This window comes from Suricata suricatta, chromosome 3 (genome assembly GCF_006229205.1).
Source record: "Suricata suricatta isolate VVHF042 chromosome 3, meerkat_22Aug2017_6uvM2_HiC, whole genome shotgun sequence".
Lineage (NCBI taxonomy): Eukaryota > Metazoa > Chordata > Mammalia > Carnivora > Herpestidae > Suricata > Suricata suricatta.
The window spans coordinates 45,370,411-45,392,948 of record NC_043702.1 but is presented as its reverse complement, the minus strand read 5'-3'; the positions used below and the strand labels follow the sequence as shown (position 1 = coordinate 45,392,948).

General features: G+C 36.8%; 1 pseudogene; it reads right to left on the bottom strand.

Moving 5' to 3' along the window:
- Positions 1–8,345: 8,345 nt before the first annotated feature.
- On the bottom strand, positions 8,346–9,446 carry LOC115286443 (annotated as a pseudogene).
- Positions 9,447–22,538: the final 13,092 nt, after the last annotated feature.

The window sequence follows — 22,538 nt, the reverse complement described above, 5'->3', positions numbered from 1 at the left end:
CCAATGTGGGCTGATGACAAGGACATGGCCTGCCTAGATAATTGTAGTGATACTTATAGTCAACAAGTCCCACCTGCATACTCAGGTTCTCCCTCACCCACTCTTCATGATAAACTGGTAAATATGAACACAATATAGGAAACCTAAGGGAGGCTTTTAACATAAAAATAAATATCAAATAACCAAAGGCGAAAAACTGAGGAAGAAACAGAAACTCTGCAGAGGAAAGAAAACATAAAAAAATTTTGCCTAATCTTTTTAGAGAGTTAAGTCTACTAAAATAATAAAAAAGAACAAAAAGCTACAATGAAGAAATAGTAAGAGAACAAAGAAGAGCTTAATTTAAAACAAGACACAAGAAAACACGAGATTTTAAGAGCTGGAGAAATCTCACCCCCAGATAAAACAAACACAGAAAAAAGAAAATAAATTCCAAGTCACCACCATCACCACCAAGAAATAGAGATTGAGTTGAAGTGAGAAGATTATATTGTAAGACAGTACAAGAGGTCTAATATCTATTTAATAAAAGTTCCAGAAAAAGACCGAGGAGAAGAAAAACATTAAAGAAATACATAATTCCAAAAAAAATTTGCTGGAACTGAAAGGTATGAGTCAACCACCTGGGAAGGGCTCATCAAATGTAATCCATCTGCTGAAGTAGGTGCAAGGGCGGGGCATTGAACCACTTCAAGCAAGTGCCCTGTGTGCACAAGATGCTTTGCACATCTGTATCCTTTTATGTGGTGGCCCTGACTGTGTAGGACCAAGGCCCACAAATGTGAAATTTCATAGTCATTGGGACAGATGTTTGTATATTGTGTGTGTGCATGTGCGGGGGGAGGGAGGGGAGAGAAAGAAAGAGAGAGAGAGAGGCAGAGGGAGAGACAGACAGAGAGACACTAAAGGATCTGGAACCAGAATTGGTTTTTACTTCTCATCAACAGCACTGAAGCTATAAGACATAGAGCAATGCCTTAAGAATTCTAAGGAAAAGTGATTTCAATCCTACAGTTTCATACCAAGCTGAACTTAGTGTTATACAGACAGAATGAAAACATTTTCAGACATGCAAGGTTTTTAAAATATTTACCTCTTATCAAACTCGTCTCTCTTCAGGAAGCTACTAAAGTATGTGATCTACTAATACACAGAAATAAACCCATAAAGAGAAAGACACAGGCTACAGGACACAGGAAATCTAATAGAGGATACAGATGGGAGGAATCTCCAGATAATGAGAAGAAAAATGGTCCTAACTGGAGTTCATAAAACTCCAACAGATTTGTTTCTTTAAGAAAATGAAGTTGACAGAATGAATATGTGCTGTGCCTAAAAGTTTTAAGATTTTTTTCATGATGTTCAGAGTTTCTAGTTGAATCAGTCCTAAGGGACAGAAAAGAAATAATCTGTAACAGATCTTTTATATGTCATCGCAGGTTACCTTGGTCATAACTCTTTTGGTGGCCACTGGGCACTTGTTCCCTTATGTGGGTCCAACCTGCTAACACCTCAGCCTTCCATTCTTCAGGCTGATCTGTTGGCTGTTACGTGTGAGATGCCTTTAGGTGATCAGCCATCCTGTTTTGCAGGGGGGCGCGGGCGGTGGGTGGGGTGGGAGCATTGTTCTGGCAACTGGGATTTCCCGTTATTAAACCCAGTAAAACCACTCACAAACTATTACAACTAGGGCTTGCAGACTGAGGGGTAAGTTGCCTCCCTGCCCCCGCTCCAGGCCTCCTGAAACAGACTCTGGAGACGGTCCTGCAAGATGGAGCCATCAGCGTACCTGCTACCAAGTGGAGGCTGGTTCAGTTATTCACTCCCTCATATTTGCGTGCACTGTTTTCTGCCCCCCCGTTCCTTTCCTTTATTCCCGGGTCCCTAAGGTTTTCACCACCCAGTAAAATGCTGGTAAACAAGTTTTACCTTAGGTAGTGTTTTCTAGGGAACCCAGGCTCAGAGGCAAATAAATACTTCTTCAACAATGACCATTTCTAGGAATAAAAATATTGTACAGAAATTTGAAATTTAATAGTAGCTACTACATGACTTTACTCTGATTAGTGTTTACATGTTGATGATATTATAATATGTTTAGTAGAGACCCAACTGAAAGCTTGATGGAAATTGGGAAAATGAGAGAAGAATAAGAAGGGTAAGTATGTGTGGTGAGAGAGGGGTGAGCAAAAGGCAAACGTGTAACTTCTGTAGTGGGAAGTAAATTAAAAATTCGGAAGTTGAAGATAAAAAAAATAATAAATAGGCAAAAAAAAAAAAAAGAAATCCAGAGCTGCTGGGGAAGTACAGGTGTAGAGAAGGCAGGCACCACTTTCATCTTAGTAAGTATTAATGCTTTAAACTATGTTCATTTAAAAATAAAAAATTATTCATTCTTTCATTCATTCATTCATAGTGAGCTGAGAAGGGGGCAGAGAGAGAGAGAGAGAGAGAGAGAGCGAGCGCCTGCCTTTTAGAAGCAGTTTCTGTGCTCAGTACAGAGCCCCATACTGGGCTTGAACTCAGTAAGCATGAGATCATGACCTGAGCCACACCACAGTTGGATGTTTTATTTGCTGAGCCACCCAGTCCCCCTAAAACTTTGACGAAGACTTGGCAATGGCCGTGGTGCATACATGGCTTGCTAGCCACCTGGTTCTGCTTCCTCTGCAACCATGTCTGACAAACATGATAGGCTGAGGCTGAGAAATTCGATACTTTGAAACTAAAGAAGACAAAGATGCAAGAAAAAACTCCACTGCCTTCAAAAGAAACGATTGAACAGGAGGAGCAAGCAGGCGAATCCTAATGAGGCCTGAGCTGACAATATGCCCTGTACATTCCACAAGCATTCCTTTCTTATTTTACTTGTTTTAGCTGTTTAACTTTGTAAACTGGAAAGAGGTTAGATCAGGTTTAAATGACTGCTGCCCCTTTTCTCATCAAAGAATTTGAACTGCTGACCGTGAACGCTGGGCCTCCTTTCTCGGCTGCCTGTCTGGCTGGCAGGAAAGGAAAAGAACTTGCATACTGGTGAAGGAAGAAGCGGGGTGGGGATGTCCAGTAAAAATTAAGTTGGTCCAAGGTGCTAGGCAGACTGTAAAATGCAGTTTAATCAGAGTGCCATTTTTTCCTTCAAATGATTTTCATTATTGGAACGCACAGTTTTTAAACATGCAAATAAAAAGTTTAAAATGTGGTTGGTGTGAAAAAAAGCTTTCATTAAAATAAAAATAAATTCCATGGCTAGTTTTAAATAATTTAATTTTCCTAAAATTTGGGAGATATTATTATGTGAGATCTAATAACATCCACTTTCAATTGCTTTCAAGTAATTTCTTACCAAATTGATTCCAAAGCTATATTTTCCTTGAGCGTATACTTAGAAAATGTGTATCGTGTGTATATGTGTTATTTATCCCATAGGCTAAGTGTAAAAAGCCTGAGAGTGAAGATCTTGGCTGCAGTGCATCTTGTTTCCATCCCACTAGGTGTCAGTATAAGTCTGTGAATCCGAATGGTTTTTGGGCGAACAATGATTAAATCCTTGGTTGTTCACAAACATATTTTTATTTATCTTTCCAAGGATGATGATATGAAATTTAGATCTAATAATGTAATCTCTTGTGTATTATAATAATTATTGTCTACTCAAATGTTCATTTTTATTGCACCGATTCAAATTAATGTCAGCTGCTTAAATTAGTTAAGCTTTGATGCTAATCTACATTAATAGGATAGAAAAAGAAAACAATCACACACAGGAATGACAGCAATGACTATGTTTCCTGCACTCTATTTTGGGTGTTCAGCCAGTGGCTTTTTTTCTTCAATAGGTTATGAAAGACATTTGACCAATGGAGAGATCAAAAGTATTAACATTTCCCCCTTGTGTTATCTAGTTTATAAATATGCTTTAAAGGATATGAGCAATACTTGACCACCTTAATACCATGCTGACTGATAAGTTTTCTTGTTGAGAGAACGTGTTGGGTAATTCTTGTTAGATATTTTTAACTTATTTTTCCCTCTCTGACTACCCAATGTGGCATCAGAGGCTTTGGCTTTGTGTTGGCTTGACCTTGATTCATTAGAACATCAGCTTCATCTTATATTAAATAGTGAAAACATGTCTTAGATTAGATCTTCATAGGCCAGAAATAGATGAATATTTGTGAGAGTTATTTCATACTGAGTTCCGTTTTCCTTAGTAGGCAAAACTTTCTTTTTGCTTAGACAATTGTAAGCATTTTAGAGAAAAAAATGACATGTTGAAGTATTTTTCAAATAACAGTACATAAAAATGCATCAAAGAGTGCCATTTTTAGTAGTAGTTTTCAATGTGGTCAACATTTTAATAAGTTTTTAGCCATAGAGGACAGAGATATACTCAGTGCTGATGTATTCTGGTTTTAATGAAGTATTGTAAGTCTCTCACTAATTTTCAGTTATAATCTTGAAATTTTTCTTTGAAATTTTTATCTCAAAATTCACAGAAATTTCCACTTCTTCATGCCATTTCTTCATAGTAAAAGATTTATTTTCAGTGTCAATGTACTCACAATATTAGTTACATAATAAAAAGTTAATACTCAACAATATAAACTATAGAAGTTTAGGGATATTAAATTATTCCATAATATAGGGAAAGAGGCCAGAGAAATGTTAGGTACACTGATATCTCTGAAGGTCTTCTTTTTTGGTCAAAATAATTATTTTTTCCAAATTTTTTTTAAAATCCAATTTAGTTAACATACAGGTTAATATTAGTTTCAGGTGTAGAATTTAGTGATTTTTCACTTAGATGCAACACTTGGTCCTCATCACAAGTGCCTCCTTAATACCCCTGCCCACTTCCTCTCTAAAACCAATCTGTTATCTACAGTAAAGAGTGTATTTCTTGGTTAGCCTCCCCCCACCCCCCATATTCATTTATTTTATCTTAAATTACACTTAAGTGTGAGATCATATGGTATTTGTCTTTCTTTGCCTGACTTATTTTGCTTAGCATAAAACTCTCTGGTTCCATCCATATCATTGCAAATTGCCAGATATCATTATTTTTCTATAGCCAACTAATATTCCATTATATATAAACACATAAAAATACATATATATACACACACACATATATATATATATATATGTGTGTGTGTATATATATACACACACCACATCTTCTTTATCCCTTCATCAATTGATGGATATTTGGGCTATTTTGATAATTTGGCTATTGTTGATAATGCTGCCATAAACATTGGAGTGCATGTATATCTTCAAATTGGTAAATAGAAGTAGTGCAATTGCTGTGTCATAGGGTAATTCTGTTTTTAACTTTTTGAAGAACCTCCATACTTTTCCAGAGTGGCTGCACCAGTTTGCATTCCCACCAGCAGTGCAAGAGGGCTCCTCTTGCTCCTCATCCTCACCAACACCTGTTGTTTCCTGTGCTGTTAATTTTAGCTATGCTGACAAGTGTAAGGTGATATCTCATTGTGATTTTGATTTGTATTTCTCTATTGATGAATGAAATTGAGCATTTTTTCATATGTCTATTAGCCATCAGGATGTCTTCTTTGGAAAAATGTCTATTTGTGTCTTCTGCCCATTTTTAAGATGGATTATTTGTTTTTTGGGTGTTCAGTTTGATAAATTCTTCATAGATTTTGGATACTAACAAACTATCATTTGCAAATACCTTCTCCCATTCTGTAGGTTGCCTTTTAGTTTTGTTAGTTGTTTCCTTCATTGTACAGAAGCTTTTTTATCTTGATGAGGTCCCAATAGTTCATTTTTGCTTTTGTTTCCCTTGCCTCAGGAAACATACCTAGTAAGAAGTTGTTATGGCTGAGGTCAAAGAAGTTGCTGCCTGTGTTCTCCTCTAGGATTTTGATGGTTTCCCATCTCAAATATCAGTCTTTCATGTATTTTTAGTTTATTTTTGTGTATGGTGTAAGAAAGTGATCCAGTTTCATTATTTTGCATGTTGCTGTCCAATTTTGCCCAAACCATTTGTTCAATGACTGTCTTTTTTTCCCGATGGATATTCTTTCCTGCTTTGTAAGAGATTAATTGACCATATAGTTTTGGGTTTTCTATTCTGTTGTATTGATGTATGTGCCTGTTTTTGTGCCAGTGCCCTACTGGCTTGAGCACTACAGGTTTGTAATACAGCTTAAAGTCCAAAATTGTGATGCCTTCAGCTTTCCTTTTTCAAGATTGCTTTGGCTATTTGGAGTCTTTTGTGGTTCTATACAAAGTTTAGGATTGTTTTATATTTATTTATTTATTTATTTATTTATTTTTACATTATTAAGCAAAGTGGAGTATTTATTGGGTCATTTTACCATGCAGAAAGGCCATTTCCTATGGTCTTAGCTCAAATTATATACAATTTAGCAAAGTTAAATGTAAGAAAATAGCAAGGACAATTTATTTCTATATAACAGAGCATATACCCCCAAATTGCTGCTACTTCAAAGAGCACTTTTAGACTCATCTAACTTTTACAGGCTCTTTCAAGGGAAATTCATGGAGACTAATTGTTAACCCATTTAAGACAAAAGAAGAGAGAAGAAATAAATCAAAAGCAAAGCATTCTGTTAAAAAAAATAAAAGCCAACCACAGAATATGTCAGTTTTGGTTTGCAGACAACCCCTGAGATATAAACCAAAGTGTTACGACACCGAATAGTCAGAGGTAAATTACTAGGAGAATTACCTTCATACGTGATGTCATAGCCCTTGCCTTTTAGAAAGTACTTTGTTACCATTCAGAAAGCTTAACTGCTTGGACCTTTTTTTTTCAGAAAATTAGTAAAGGCAAGATGTTTCTAAGAAATTATTTTTTCTTTCCAAAAATGTATCTGATTTTAAGATGGCAGATGTACAATCAGCTTTCAGTAGAACAACTATTGATTACACTGAGACACCAGCGGGTGCCTCCTAAACCTATAGGCGAATTCAAAAAAGAAAACAAATCAAGAAGGCTGAAATTTGTCAACATTTGTCAAGTTTAGCATATCCATCAGAAAACAGCTCTGGTATATTTGCTGTTGCTAAATTGGACGTAAGTTTTCGAACAAGTAGTAAATAAAGGTGAACTAGTCCAAGCATTCTAATGCTACGTCTCAATTGGAAGCACAATGCTCTGTGGTAACAGGCAATCCATTTCCATTTTCCTCTCCACTCTAAACTATCAAGCATGGTGGTAACCTCCACGAAACCAAAAAGGCCTAACAGGAAGAGTGATTTAAAAAGAGTTCATTTCCCTAATCACCTACTTATGACTCCCTTCTGTGTTATGACACTGAAGGCCAGAATAATAGCAATGACATAAAGATTTGAATTTGGCACCTAAGTTAACACAATTTTAAATTCTTTTTTTTCCCCCTTATGTGAAGATTTCATCTACAAAAGGTATACCAGTACCAGTGTCTGGTGAGAAAGGCAGCTAAGTTCTGGGCTGGCTTTGGCCCAAAGGACTGGACCAAGGTCTATAACAACAAACCTGAACAGATGGAACTGGGTTCCACACATTCAACAACAGCTGTTTTCGAATGGAAACTTTACTCATATTTTCTCTAACAGAAAGGCAAAACTTTTCCTAGAGGCTGCACTAGGTCTAGGTCTAATTACCTTTATTAAAAAGGAAAAAAAAAAAAGAAGCCCAAATAAAAACAGAAAAAAATCATTACGTTTACCATCACCAAGAGCTATCTCTATTAAATTTACATCAACAAGTTGATCTCTCTCCTTTTAGGTAAGCTTTCTATGAACAAAGGTCTCAATCTAATTCTTGTTAACTCTTGCAGACAGGGATTACGGTAGGGACTGGGTATTAACAAATGAAACCAGCAGGCTAGAGAGTGAACCGAAGAGAAAAATACATTACATATGCTGATGGGACAGCACCACAGTAAGACGCTGAAATAAAACCGAAATGGTACATCTCTCTGCCTGTATAAAATTTCAGCTCAAGAAGTTCACAATTAGAAATAGACAACAATGTTCAAATATGTTATATTTTAGATAACTGAGTGGTTACAATAGGTCAAACATAGGAAAGAACAGTAAATACAAGCCCCAGGAAGAGTGAGCTTAAGGTGATTTCCAAATGTAGTTTCTAGAGATTAGGCAGAGGTGATCAGTTAAAAAAGTGATTTATTCACCCAAACTCTCTGTCAAAAGGGCCAGGAATGAAGCAAGATTCTAAACCATCTGGAGAAATAAATGTGGCCTCTGAAGGATAGATGGACATCTTTATGAAGTTTTAAGATACATTTTATCAGAATTTAATGATTCTTATTGAAAGAAATCACAAACTAGAGCCCTTAAAACAATTCTATCAATGCAGTAACATTTGGCCACATGAACCAGACCAAGCATCTTTTAATTTGAGCAAATTAATCTCCGCCTTAAATGTTTTGCTTTTTTCAAACACCCCCAAGTGCACAAGTTTGTCTACAACTTCACAAGGCAAAATTGTGCAGATACGAGTCCGAGACTGTGCTCTAGCAGGGACAGGCTAACACTGATGTGCAAAGTGAAAAAGAAAGGTAGCAGCTTCTGGGACAAACCAAAGAAAGAACAAGTTAAGTCCTGCGTATGTCTCCACTTCATGGCTTCCAGGTTTGGAAAAAGGAGCCTGTTATCTTGCCAGGCCACGAGGCCGGCACCCACGTGGCCCTCTGTGTCGAGAAGTCTAGGTTCAGTGGTGTTCTCCGCAGCAGCCGGGCGGTGTGGCTCTGAGGCTGGCTGACGTGTGCTTTCAGAGAAGCAGGAAAGGGTCCTTTAGGTGTGCTGCAGTCTCTCAGAAAGAGTTCATCAAAGTAGCGAGCAACGGAAGAAACTGGTCTTCTTTGATCGGTTTTCTGTTATTCTCACTGGTCCACCTGCCCCTGATGAATTGCTGTCATTCATTTTTCTGCTGAGTTTTGTCATTATATCTTGTGCAAGTGTAAAAAATGCCTCTTCTACATTGGTCTGGATTTTGCACTTGTCTCCAAGAATTTAATCCCGTAGTCAATTGCTAATTTCTCTCCTCTTTCTTTTGACACTTGTCTTTTGTCATTCATATCACATTTGTTACCCAGGATCATTCTTTCAACATCTGATGAGCATGCTCTTCAATGTTTCTTATCCGGTTTTAATTTCACTTATCACTTTTCATTTGTGATGTCGTACACCAGCATAATCCCCGTGGTCCCTCTATAGTAGGCCATTGTGATGGTTCGAAATCTTTCCTGACCCGCTGTGTCCCATATCTGAAGCTTAATTTTCTTTCCATCTAGTTCTATTGTTCTGATTTTAAAATCAATTCCGATGGTGGAGATGAAGGTGGTGTTGAAGGCGTCCTCGGAGAAGCGGAATAGGAGGCAAGTCTTGCCAACCCCTGAGTCGCCGATAATCAGCAGCTTGAACGGATAATTGTATGTCTTCCCCATCTTCTCGCTCCCGCCCTCTGACCGGGGAGCTAGAGCAGTTTAGGATTGTTTTAGCTCTGTGAAAAATGCTGTTGGTATTTTGATAGGGATTGCATTAAATATGTAGGTTGTTTTGGGTATTATATACATTTCAACAATATTTGTTCTTTCAATCCATGAGCATGAAATGTCTTTCAATTTCTTTGTGTCATCTTCAATTTCTTTCATTAGAGTTTTATAGTTTGCAGAGTACAGATCTTTTATCACTTTGATTAGATTTATTCCTATGTATCTTATGGTTTAGTGATCGCAATTGTGAATGTGATTGATTCCTTGATTTCTCTTTCTGCTGCTTCATTATTTGTGTATAGAAATGTAACAAATTTTGGTACATTGATTTTGATTTCTGTGACTTTACTGAATTCATGTATCAGTTCTAGTAATTTTTTGATGGAGCCTTTTGGTTTTTTATATATAATATCATGTCAATTGTAAATAGTGAAAGATTGACTTCTTCCTTGCGATTTGATGCTTCTTATTTGTTTTTGTTGTCTGATTGCTGAGGTTAGGACTTCTAGTACTGTGTTAAATAACAGCCATGAGAGTGGATATACTGTCTTGTTCCTGAGGAAAAGCTCCATCTTTCCCCATTGAAGATAATATTAACTGTGGGTTTTTTATAAATGATGTTTATTTGTTGAGGTGTATTCCCTGTAACTCTACATTGTTGAGAGTATTTATCATGAATGAATATTGTACTTTGTCAAATGCTTTTTCTGCATCTATTGAGAGGATTATATGGTTCTTATCCTTTCTTTAATTAATGTGATGTATCATGTTGACTGATTTGCAAATACTGAACCACCCCTGCAACCCAGGAATAAATTCCACTTGATCATGGTGAATGATTCTTTTAATGTACTGCTGGATTCAATTTGGTATTTTTTAATTGAGAATTTTTGTATGCATGATCATCAGGGAAATTTGTCTATAGTTCTCTTTTTTAGTGGAGTCTTTGTCAGGTTTGATATCAGGGTAATGCTGGCTCCATAGAATGAATTTGGAAGTTTTCCTTCCAATTCTGTTTTCTGGAATAGTTTTGAGAAGAACAAGTATTAATTCTTCTTTAAAGGGATGCCTGGGTGGTTCAGATGGTTAGGCTTCTGACTCTCGGTTTCAGCTCAGATCATGATCTCATGGTTTTGTGAATTAAGCCCTGAGTCCAGCTCTGCTGCCAGTGCAGAGCCTGCTTGGGATCCTCTCTTTCCTTCTCTCTCTCTCCTCACTCCCCACTTGGGCTGTCTCTGTCTCTCTCAAAAAATGTTTGGTAGAATTCCCTTGTGAAGGAATCTGGTCCTGGATTTTTGTTTACTGGGAGAAATTTGATTATTAATTCAATTTCTTTGCTGGTTATCAGTCTGTTCAAATCTTCTATTTCTTCCTGTTTCAGTTTTGGTAGCTAATACGTTTTTAGGAATTTACCTATTTTTTCCAGGTTGTCCAATTTGTGGGCATATAATTTTTCATAATATTCTCTTGTAATTGTTGGTATTTCTGTGGTGTTCATTGTTATTTCTCCTCTATCATTTGTGATGTTATGTATTTAAATTTTTTTCTTTTCTTTTTTTAAAATTTTTAATTTATTTTCAAGAGCGAGACAGAGCGTGAGCAGGGGAATGGCAGAGAGAGAGAGGGAGACACAGAATCCAAAGCAGGGTCCAATCTCTGAGCTGTCAGCACAGAGCCCAATGCAGGGCTCAAACCCACAAACCATGAAATCATGACCTGAGCTGAAGTCAGACACTTAACCAATTGAGCCACCCAGGCACCCCTTCTTTTCTTTTTGATAAGTCTGGCTAGGAGTTTATCAATTTTATTAATTTTTTCAAAAAACTTGCTTCTGGTTTCATTGATCTGTTCTATTATTTTTTTGGCAAAATAATCTAAAAATTGGGATTGAAAAAATTTCAAATGGTACAAATCTTTTATATATATATATATCTGTGTGTGTACATATATATATACATATATTTACACACACACGCACATACATATATATGCTTATTAATTTTAAGAGAGAGAATTAGCTGAGGAGGTGCAGAGAGAGGGGGGACAGAGGATCCCAAGAGGGTTCTGTGCTGCCAGCAGAGAGCCAGATGCAGGGCCTGAACTCATGAACTGTGAGGTCATAACTGAGCGAAAGTCAGATGCTTTACTCACTGAGCCACCCTGGCACCCCTAAATAGTACAAATCTAAAGCAGAGGATATGTACACATATATGCAAATATTTCTGTATATGTATGTGTATGTCACAGACTATGAGTCTGGTGTTCTCTCTTGTCCAACAAGAGAACTGATGCATAAATGAAAACAACAGAGGCTCATGTCTGTGAGTCTCTGTATTTATTGAGCTCTCAAGATTTTACATATGTGGTGAATGTGCAGAAGAAAACAATAAGATAGTGACCCTTAACTTGTGTGTGTAAGAAGCAACGGGTTGGGGGGAGGAAGCAGCATTTGAAGTTGAGATTAAAGCACAATGGTATACCGGCCTGCCAGATGCCCAGCGGACACTGTTTGTCTGTAGGCGACAGAACCAAGTAGCTGTTGTCCCCAAAGTTTAAGATTGCTGGAGCATGCTGCCTTGAAGCCAACAAGGCCCCCTCTTTGCTAGCTAACCTTGGGCGTGTTTGCCATGCAGCAGCTTTCCACCTCTAAATGTTCTAGATGCTTTTTTTTTTTCCTGTGGAGGCAGCTTTCTTCCTAAGTGTTGTTTTACTTAGTGACTAGCTCTGGGTGCTTTTCTCCAGTGGCTTTCTGGCTCTATGCTTTGTCTTACTTAATGACTGGCCTTGAGCGCTTTCCTCCTGTGGCAGCTTTCATCTCTGAGCTTTGTTAACCCATTGGAGAAAGTTTACAAAATTCTTAAAATTATTCCCAACCTGTGTGTATGTGTATACACATGTAAAAATACAAGGAACATGTCTGTCTTTATGTTCTGTTCATTATTTTAGAACAGTACCTGGAACATAATAGGTATGTAATAAATATTTGTTAGGAGGATAAATTAAGAAATGTGACTAGATAAGATGCATGTGTAAAAGATTTGATTAATAAGATTTGGTCACTATGGAAGCAGAAGTGTGAAGAACTGAGAAGGACTCTTGGGGTTTACTAAGGTTTTAGAAGACTTGGTGGTAGCCTTCATTAAAATCTGAAACTCCAGGAAGAGATATCAATTTTGCAGGGAAGTTCAAAATTTGCCATTTTGAGGCAGTGTAGCAGAAAGCAAAGTGAAGCTGTCTGACAAACATTGGCTATAAAACACATACATTTGGTGGAAAAGTTTGAGCTGGAGATCTAGAAGTTATGATGCAGGAGAGGTCAGAGAGGTGGATTAGATCATCTGGATGGAGCGGTTCAATGAGGAAAGAAAAAGCACAACCACATTTTAGGATGACAGTTCAATGGGGTCTTGGAAAGCGCGCTGGAAAAGTAGGAATAAAGCAACAGCTCAGAGAGCAGCAAATTTCAGAAAAATAGAGTGGTCACCAGGGTCAGACATTGCAAATAAGTCCAGCCATTTGAGCAATAAAGGAAGTGTATGGATTTGTAAATTAAGAAATTGTCGATGACCCTTACTGGAGCTATGCTGGGAGCCATTTCTGAAGTAAGGCGGGTTTGCAAGGCTTCCACTATCAGATGGCAACCTGTCATCTACCATCCCGCCATTTCCATTTGTCTATCACTCTGCCATTTCTGCTTAAGCACCGAACCCCAGGACACATTGCCAACTGGCATCCAGTGACTTGCCTTCTTATGCTAAAAATATGCTAAATTGTACCTTGTGAAGGAGATTATAGAAATTTTTCTTTTGTGATTATGGGAGCAAATATTACATTTCCTGAGAAACCTGTTTTTCTTCCCCCTCAAGAAAACAGGCTATTGAACCCTCCTCACAAAGGACTAACCTTTGCTTTTACTATGCTAAAAATATTGCCTTGTATTTGAATACTGAGGGCACCTTTCTTTCCCCATATGATAAGCATCTAAATAACCTACAATTAATCACTATTGATAAAGATTATTCATGAGTCTTCTACCAGTCTATGTTCTGGGAAATTTTTACATACCAATGAGTTTGTCAATCAGGGATCATTGTCTAAGGAATTGCCACTCCTGTTTTGTATTCCATACACCTTTTTAATAAAAAGGGCTGACTCTCCAGTCAGTGCAGAGATGCTGGCCAGCAGTGCAGTGATGCCAGACTGAAGAGCAGAGATGCCTACTTGCAGTGTAGAGATGCCTGACTGGAGTGCAGAGATGCCTGCCTGGTGATCAGAAAGAAGCCAAGGCTCTCTCACTCCCTTTCACCAACACCGTCCATCCTTCAGGGAGCCCTGGACCTGCTGGAGCCGGACTCCGGCAGAACTAGTTCAGTAGAGTTATGTGAATGAATTTACTGTTTAAACTTGCAGTATGATTGAGGGTAAGTAGGAGATGAGAAAGTGAAGATAGTGAATATAGATCATAGACTATATTGTGATGGACTTTGGATATGCAAAAAAAAAAGGGTGCAAGAAAACATGTCACTTGGTTTTTCCTAAAGCCATTTGACTTCAAGATGGGACTTTATGGAACAGTGGATTGGAAATTTTCAAACTTCTTAAAGTTACAAGCCTTTTACAAAGTTCACAGGGCTTAGAATTTTAAGAAATTCAGTGTCCAGATAGTCAACTCCCACGCTTACTGTTTCAAATTTATTGGCAAGAGAACTTCACGTAAAATATCATGCTTGTCTTTTCCCCCTACTTTGCTGTTGTAACCATACTTTTCTTATTTTAGAAAAAATCATATCTCACACCCAATCTGGTATTCATCACCCCAGTGTGTAAAAGTCCCTGGTACACCAAACAAAAGGAAACTTTGTATCGATGATAAGAAATTGAATGTCCCTAATGGCTCAGAAACAAATCCTTTTTTTTTTTACTTTTAACAAATCCTTTTGAAAGTCAAGGCATTTCTAATCTTTGCCTTCAAAACAGTTGAAGAGGGGCACCTGAGTAGTTCAGTTGTTTAAGCACTGACTTCAGCTCAGGTCACGATCTCTTGGTTTGTGGGTTCAGGCCGCATCAGGCTCTGTGCTGACCACTCAGAGCCTGGAGCCTGCTTTGGATTCTGTGTCTCCCTCTCTCTCTGACCCTCCCCTGCTCACACTGTCTCTCTCTGTCTCTCAAAAATAAATTTAAAAAACATTAAAAAAAATAAAAAAAAAACAGAGGAAAGATCAGTAAGGGGCATGGATTTTACACTGGACTGGAAGAACAGTGACGTAATGAGTTTAATTTCTCAGATTTGAAGGTTCTGAGCAGATACTGACAGAGGCCTCAGATGATATGAATGGTCCAATGAGGCCAACTATCTGTAACTCTAGTTCTTCCTCAGTATTTTTTCCAATTTTATTATATGTACTGCCAAAGCAAGCATTAGTTCTTCCTCTGGATTCATGATTTAGAAATTCAAGACAACATCAACTGTGAATGGATGGATCTTGAAAAGAACCCTCCCATCAGATGGTATGAAGAGACTCAGTATACCTAAGAAAAATCAATCCGCCACTTACGGAATGAGAACCTGACGATTTTTTAAAGTTTATTTTTGGGAGAGAGAGCATGTGTGCATGAGCAGGAGAGCAGCAGAGAGACAGGGAGAGAGAGAATCCCAAGCAGGCTGTGCTCTGTCAGCATGGAGCCCTACACAGGGGCCTCTACATGGGACTTGAGGTAGGGCTGGAACTCAGGAACTTTGAGATCATGACCTGAGCCAAGATCAAGAGTTTGACACCTAACTGACTGGCACCCCTTGACTGTTTTCTTCAATGCAGTACTCTGAATGCTTAGAACTGCCTGGCATAGGGCACTCAAATATTTTCTGTTAAATGAATTGCCAGTGGTTGGAGGTAGTCAAGACTCGCAAGTCTTAGTGGAATTAATTTGAGTTACCAATTTGTAATAAAGCTTATTTTAATTTATACATTATTTGTTCACTCCATTTAGATTGGAACAAAAATGGGTTCTAATTATATATTTGTGTTTATATAATTCAGTTTGAAAATTCTCTCCCAAATAAATCTCTTATCTCTTCCATTACCTAAAATGAGGAATAGAGGTGCTACGTATCACTAAAAGAAGTATAATTCAAATGGTAATATTATTAAATTACATGATAGACACCAAAATTAAGTTATTTGTCTATGGCAACCTGTGTTAAAGAGTATTTGTATATTTGGATGACAGCAGAGAATAGGCTAAAACTTCACATCAGACTTGGTATTATGGAGTTGAAAATGTCACAGATTTAGCTTTTAATAAGCCAGAATGATCATGTTAAATAAGAAAACTAGCAACAATCTCCAACTGATATTCTTGGAAACATGGGATGACTTTGAAGTGAAGAACTATTTTTAGATTAAAAGTCTTGATATTTTTTGTCAATTAAAATGACTATAATTAACTGCTATGAGTAGAGTTATTTAATTGCAAATTATAAAAATTCAACTTTAATTAGTTTTAACAGTAAGTGGGAATTTACTGACTGAAGAGCGGGAAGCCCAGAATGTATTAAGCTTGAACACCACTGGATGCAGGAACTTAAATAATGTAATCAAGATTCCCTTCTTTATCCCTCCCTTGGCTTTGTTTTCTTTGTCTTGCATTTATTTCTAGGCAGAGTTTCCCCACTTGGGTGGCCCAAAGAGCACCAATAATCCAAATTTGCTTAGTACTTAGTGCTTTTGAGCTCTGAAGGAGAAGATGTTTCTTTTTGCTGACAGTTTTAGCAAAAAAAGCTGGGAGAGCTTTTATGGGCCTGGCAAAGGCCATGTATCCAGCCATGAAAGATTCGTGATGGTCAGCACAATGTAATACTCTGAGTGATCAGATCTGGATTCTTTGTATCCCTCTAGAAAAGATTGGTAATGGGGCGCCTGGGTGGCTCAGTAGGTTAAGTGTCTGACTTCAGCTCAGGTCATGATCTCACGGTTTGTGAATTCAAGCTCCCCATCAGGGTCTGTGCTGACAGCTCTGAGTCTGGAGCCTGCTTTGGATTCTGTGTCTCCCCCTCTCTCTCCCCTCCCTGACTAGCACTCTGTCTCTCTCTCAAAAACAAACATTTAAAAAAACTTAAAAAAGAAAAAGAAAAGAAAAGATTGGTGATGAGGTATTCTCTACCTGAACTACATGGATTGAAAATCCCCACAGACTATTGCCAGACGAAATAATATGACTTCTAAAATCTTTTTGCATATTATATTGTATCAATTAACCACGTCATAAAAATGGAGGCATCAAATAGGCTAAACATCTGTAAGAAAGAATTAAATATAAAGTGGCTTTTAAGGTCAATTAGAATTTCAAGTTCCTTCTATTTTGTCGTGTTTTGTTTCCGAGTGCTAAAGCTGGCTCATTGGCAGCAGTCTCCAGGAAGGGAAAAAGGGGCCATAGAAGAATTTAAAAAAAAGAGAAAGCAACTTCTGTTTAAGGAAATGATCCAGAAGTTGCACACATCACTTCTGCTCATATCTCATTGGCCAAAACATAGTCATAGGACCATGTGTGGAGTCAAGGGAATCTAGTAAATACGGCATCATTCTGGATAACAGTGTGTTCAGAGGGATACTATCACTAAAAGGAAGAAGGTGAAAATGTATAAATGGAAAAGTAGTTGTCTCTGCAACAGTTATTTCTTTTAACCTTGAGATGCACAAACTTAAATTGGGGAAAAATTTAAAACTACTTTTACTATGGAAAACATAAGGGAAAAGAGAATTTTCACTTTCATAATAAAAGAAAAAGTTGCAGGATAAATGTTTGGTACATTTTAAAGTCCTTTACAAATGGGGGCACCTGGGAGGCTCAGTTGGTTAGCCATCTGACTCTTGATTTCAGCTCAGGTCTTGGTTTCAGGGTCATGAGTTCAAGCCCTGTGTTGGGCTCTATTTAAAAAAAAAAAAGTCCTTTACAAATGGTGGTACTATTGAAGGATTGTTTAATTGTTGATATTACTATGCATATTTTAGAAATAATATTGACATATTTTTTGTTTACTTTTAAGAGATGATGCTCTTAAAATTATGAATATTTTCAGCTTGAACTTTTCTATGTCATTAGCTAGCATATCTACATTTTCAGAAAACATGGTATTTACTATCTTGCTTTTGTAATGAATCAAATTGTTGTAATATGTACTCTAAAAGAATAAATAAAAAATTCAAGGTCAAATGGAATTGCAAGATTGTATCTCTTTCTAATGCTAAAAGCTTACTGAGCTGGAAAAAATATAATTTAGCATATCACCCACTTGCCAAAAAAAAAAAAAAAGATGCCCGGCCTGGATTTCATCCAGGAAGACATCTGTTTGCCTGGAACTAATAATAGCACAACCTCAATGATGTGCCAAACAAGTTATTTTAATAGAAATGCTTTGTTTGGAGAGGTTAAGTTTGGTTACTCCGCAGAACTGCTCTGTTTATAAGCGTATTATGTTTGGTTCTGCAACTAGGAAACACGTATCCCACTGAAGCCAAGCTTGGGAAATTTGGTGGGGGCTGCAATGCATTTTGCAGCTAAACTAACAGTGTTCTCTTGATCTCTGAATGACCTCCCAAGGTTAACCACATCTGAAGACTGTAGGCAAGGTAGTAGGAAATCACTATTCAAATATTAGAATAGATATTGGAGATTGTCCATTGTTTCGAAAAGCACAAATATTCATTCAAATGCCTATCAGCCGTTTCTCAAGGTCTACTCGAAATAAAAATTCTACTTGGTTCATTATAGTCCCATTATTTCTTACTCCTAATTTTCCTCCTCTTAAATGTCAAAACATTTGGATAAAATGAAGAAGGAATATTCAAATGTTTGAATGTTTGATCTACATGATTTTAAACATCTGGATTTTTTAAAATCATAGAAACAGTGGAATTTCTCACATTTTATTGAAACTTGCTATTGTGTGTATTTAGCATGTTAGTAACTGTGTAAAAAACAAAAACAAACAAACAAACAAAAACCCCAGCCATGTGAACCAGGCCAAAAGGGAAAGTCATTAATAAGCTTTTTAGGCCTGTTGCCTAGTTTTAGCAATTGTTCTGTTCAATTCTCATAGTGCCAATACTGTTTTCATTTAAGCATTAGACCCATGGCTAATACACATTTAGAAACATGTTTATAATTTTATCCAATACAATTTTGGTTATTAATTCAGAGGCATCATCTACACTAAAAATGAGAAGCTAAAGTGTCCCATTTAACAACATTAAAAACTGGGAGAAAATATTTAGTGTTTTATATTTTACTTTCTTGAATAGATTATTGATGAAGATGTATAAAGAGGCTAAAATAGTTTCCTATGTAAGAAACTTCTACATAAAAAAATTTTGTAAGATTAGCATTTCCTAAAAGTTTTAACACTGAAATGTAACTGTTGTTCTGTGTAATTGATCACACTTTTATGTTAATTAGCCATCCTCTGCAGGCACACCAAGTTCCGAATGCTGTGCAAATACAGCGCAGCCAGAGGAATATTTTCTGGCAAAGTCCAGCTCCACAAGTTGTGGCTGACCATGGGAAATAGATTTTGGCCAAAACAAATGCTAAGATTATTCCAGGAACTTTCTGGCACACCTGGAGTTTTTTTCTTAATTAACTAGTCTCTACTGAAATGATTTTTCCAGGTCTAGTCTACTTTTGGGGTGTCGTTTTAAAATGATTTAATTCTAGATTGCCAGGAGGAGTTTCAGAATATGCTAAAGGTCTCAGTGAGAAATTGTAATAGAGGGAGTTTTAAGTATACTGCGAATTGCCTTTTGCCAGAGAAGTCTCTTTTTGTTTATTTAAATATAATTAATATTTAATAAAAAGCGACACTTTTTAAATGTCCAGTTCTATAAATTTTGACAAATTTATAGAGTAGTTTAACACGACACTCCCACAGAAAAGATTTCCATTATCTGAAAAATCTCCTTCATGATTCTTTGTAGTCAATCTCTTTCCCACGTTTGGGAAACCACTGATCCACTTTCTTTCCCTATAGTTCGCCCTTTTTAGAATGTCATAAATTGAATCAGACAGTATGGAGTCTTTTGAGTCTGGCATAATGCTTTCACTTAGCATAACACTTTCAAGATTCATCCATGTTATTGCATGTATGAGTAGTTTATTCCCTTTTTTGTTCTTTCTGAGATTGGTCTCTTTTTAATGCTAATGGAGTCACAAATCTATTTGTACAGACTCAGAAGTGATCTGAACCAATCATTTGTGGTCTGGCAGTCACATTTTCCTTGGCCAAGTGGTCCCTTTCCCATAATCCTGTGCATATAGAAATGGTTATCTGACACTGCTTGGACAAATAAGAAGAAAGGAGAACTCTGTTGAAGAACATTTAGGAAAGATTTAACCCTTACTTACAAAAAAGAGGGAGGAACACAACTTTATCATAATCTAGTCCCACTGCTTGCTTCTTTTCCCCTTCCAGATCCTTGCTTTTAGATAAATGATGTCTAGAATTGTGGAACCCATTTTGCAAACATGAAGGAAAGGTCAAAAGAACTGCGAGAGAAAATATCAGAATGCTGTCATTTTTAGCTTGTCACCAAACCTTTACGCTGCCCACCTTCAGATTTCTTAGTATGTATAATGACTGAATGTGTTTGTTACGTAAGCCATCTTACTATATTTTTTCCAGTCAATGACATTCCTTGCTGAGAAAGTGTCATACAATATGGAAGCCAGTTTAGGTTGGAATTGGGGCTCACAGTTTTAGGATTCTAATTATTATGGCTGGAACATTTCCACTACTATTTTCTATAGTAACTTCCTGTTGTACATGAATTGTATTGGCACCTAAACATTTTCCTGGAGAAGTCTAACCTATCGGTTCACTTAAACAATTACAATTCTACCCCATATGATTTGCCTTGGAATCCACTTACTAGCCGTGTTCCATATTTTCTGGATTGGTTGCAGAATTATGAAAACTATAATGTTCATTGATTATGCTATTGCAATACTCTTCTAGAGTAAAATGTAAGCATGATTTTCAGATTATTCTTTAAGAAAGAGGAGAGAAATAACCAGAAAATTTAATGAGTTTTTATAGGAATGCTACCCATTATTGTAGTCTCATAATAGTTGATAGAGAATTGCTCAACTGGTAAACATTATTATATTAGGTTAATCTTCCAAAATGGAATATGTTATTTACTTTAGGGAATTGAAGGAACGGAAGTTGGTGCCTTTAAAACAAAATAGAAAGGGAATGAAAATTACTTCTGTAGGTAGGCTCACATCTTCATCTGGGGTCTGTCAAATATATGCTGTTATTACTCACTCACTCATTATTAAGTACTTAGATCAAAGTTATTCCAAACTAACATCCTTGTAATTTTATAGCCACTGAACAGGAAATCCTATCCTGAAAGAATTGTTCTCTCTGCCATTAATGAAGGGATGTGCCCACCGGGAATAACCCAAGACAGCAATCGGCCCTGCAGGAATGTTAGTATAAGATAATATAAAACTTGGAAAAATTTTTGTTAGTAAAACATTTTTATCCTAATAAGTTAGAAGATAATTTCAGATTTAAGCCTATTTATGCCAAACACTTTTGCAAAGATGGCCAAAGTTTTGGAAGTGCCCATATTTAACTACATGCCCAAAATAAACTTGAAAGATGTTAGAAATGAATTATTCTTTTTATATATTTTATGAATTATTGCTAAGAATAGAAAGTAGGCTATGTTTGGAACTGAATAATAAACTTTATATGTCTTCATCAATATTTCATAAAATCATTCTGCAAATGTTAATAGAGAAAGAATGATTTTGTAATTTTATTAGCTCTTCAACCAGTCTATAGGACAAGCATTTTGCTTTTTTTCTAATGCATATGATACATTCATTCTTGAGAATAACTTCGTGAAATCTATGTTCATCTTGTATAAGGCTACAAAATTATTGGAGAATTGTAGCAAATTTGTGTTACGTTAGATTATCTAAAGGATCTTCTTTGAATTAGTTTTCAGATTGACTTAGAATTTAAGTCTTAGAACTGAGGAGGTTTTAGAGATCATCTATTTAGGCTGTTTCAAGTGCCCTAATTTACTCACTGATACATACGTATGCTTTTTGAGTTAGAGGAAAAGAGGTGAAGTTACAGAGAGGGTTCTAGGAATTTCTCATATATTCTCTTTTCCATCTCATTTGTGGTTCAGTCCATAGGAGAGTGTTAGGCCTGTGAGCTGCATGGAATAGAGTTTGAGAACTACTGCTCTATATAATTTACATTATACGGTTGAGAAAACCAGTGATCAGAGAGGTGAAATAAATTGCTTAGCATAAAATAGCTATTTGGAGGCATAAGATAGAGGGAAAAGTTCTTCAGTAGTAATTTGTTTTCTTTGGATCTAGCCTTATATGTGCCATCAATTTGTTGGAAACAGCAGCAGAAAATGACTGTACTTGTAAGTAGTAACTTACCAAGAGTATGTAATTTATAGATTCAGGAACAGTGTCCAAGATAGGTTCTATTGCCTGTGAACTTAGCATGTTCATGTCTCCTAGACAGTGCTACCCTTTGTGTCTCAAAATCCTGGCTGTGAGCAACAATTACTTAAACCACAGAGGACAGTTGACCCAATATTAGCCATATCGCTATGTTGCATTTTTAAGTAGGATGCTGCCCAGAGTTTGGGCAGGGGCCATGTTGAGTCTGAGTGATTCAGTGTAGACAAAGAGGTAAAGATAATAATTTGACAGCTTACACATATGGAGCACTTCCTACATACTATGTAAGAACTTTACTTTTTAATGTCACCATATGATTATCAGAAAGGTATTTCTTGTTCCATTTTTTCTGATGGAGAAAATGAGGCTTAGACATAGTAAATGGTTTAATCAGAGTGATAGAGCTAGCAAATGGTGCATATGGATATCTGGTTTTCCCAGCACCATTGGTTGAAGACTCTATCTTTTCCTTATTGTGTACTCTTCTTACCCTTGTTGAAGGTCAGTTGATGCATGAATTGATTTCTAGGCTCTTTTATTTTTTGTTCC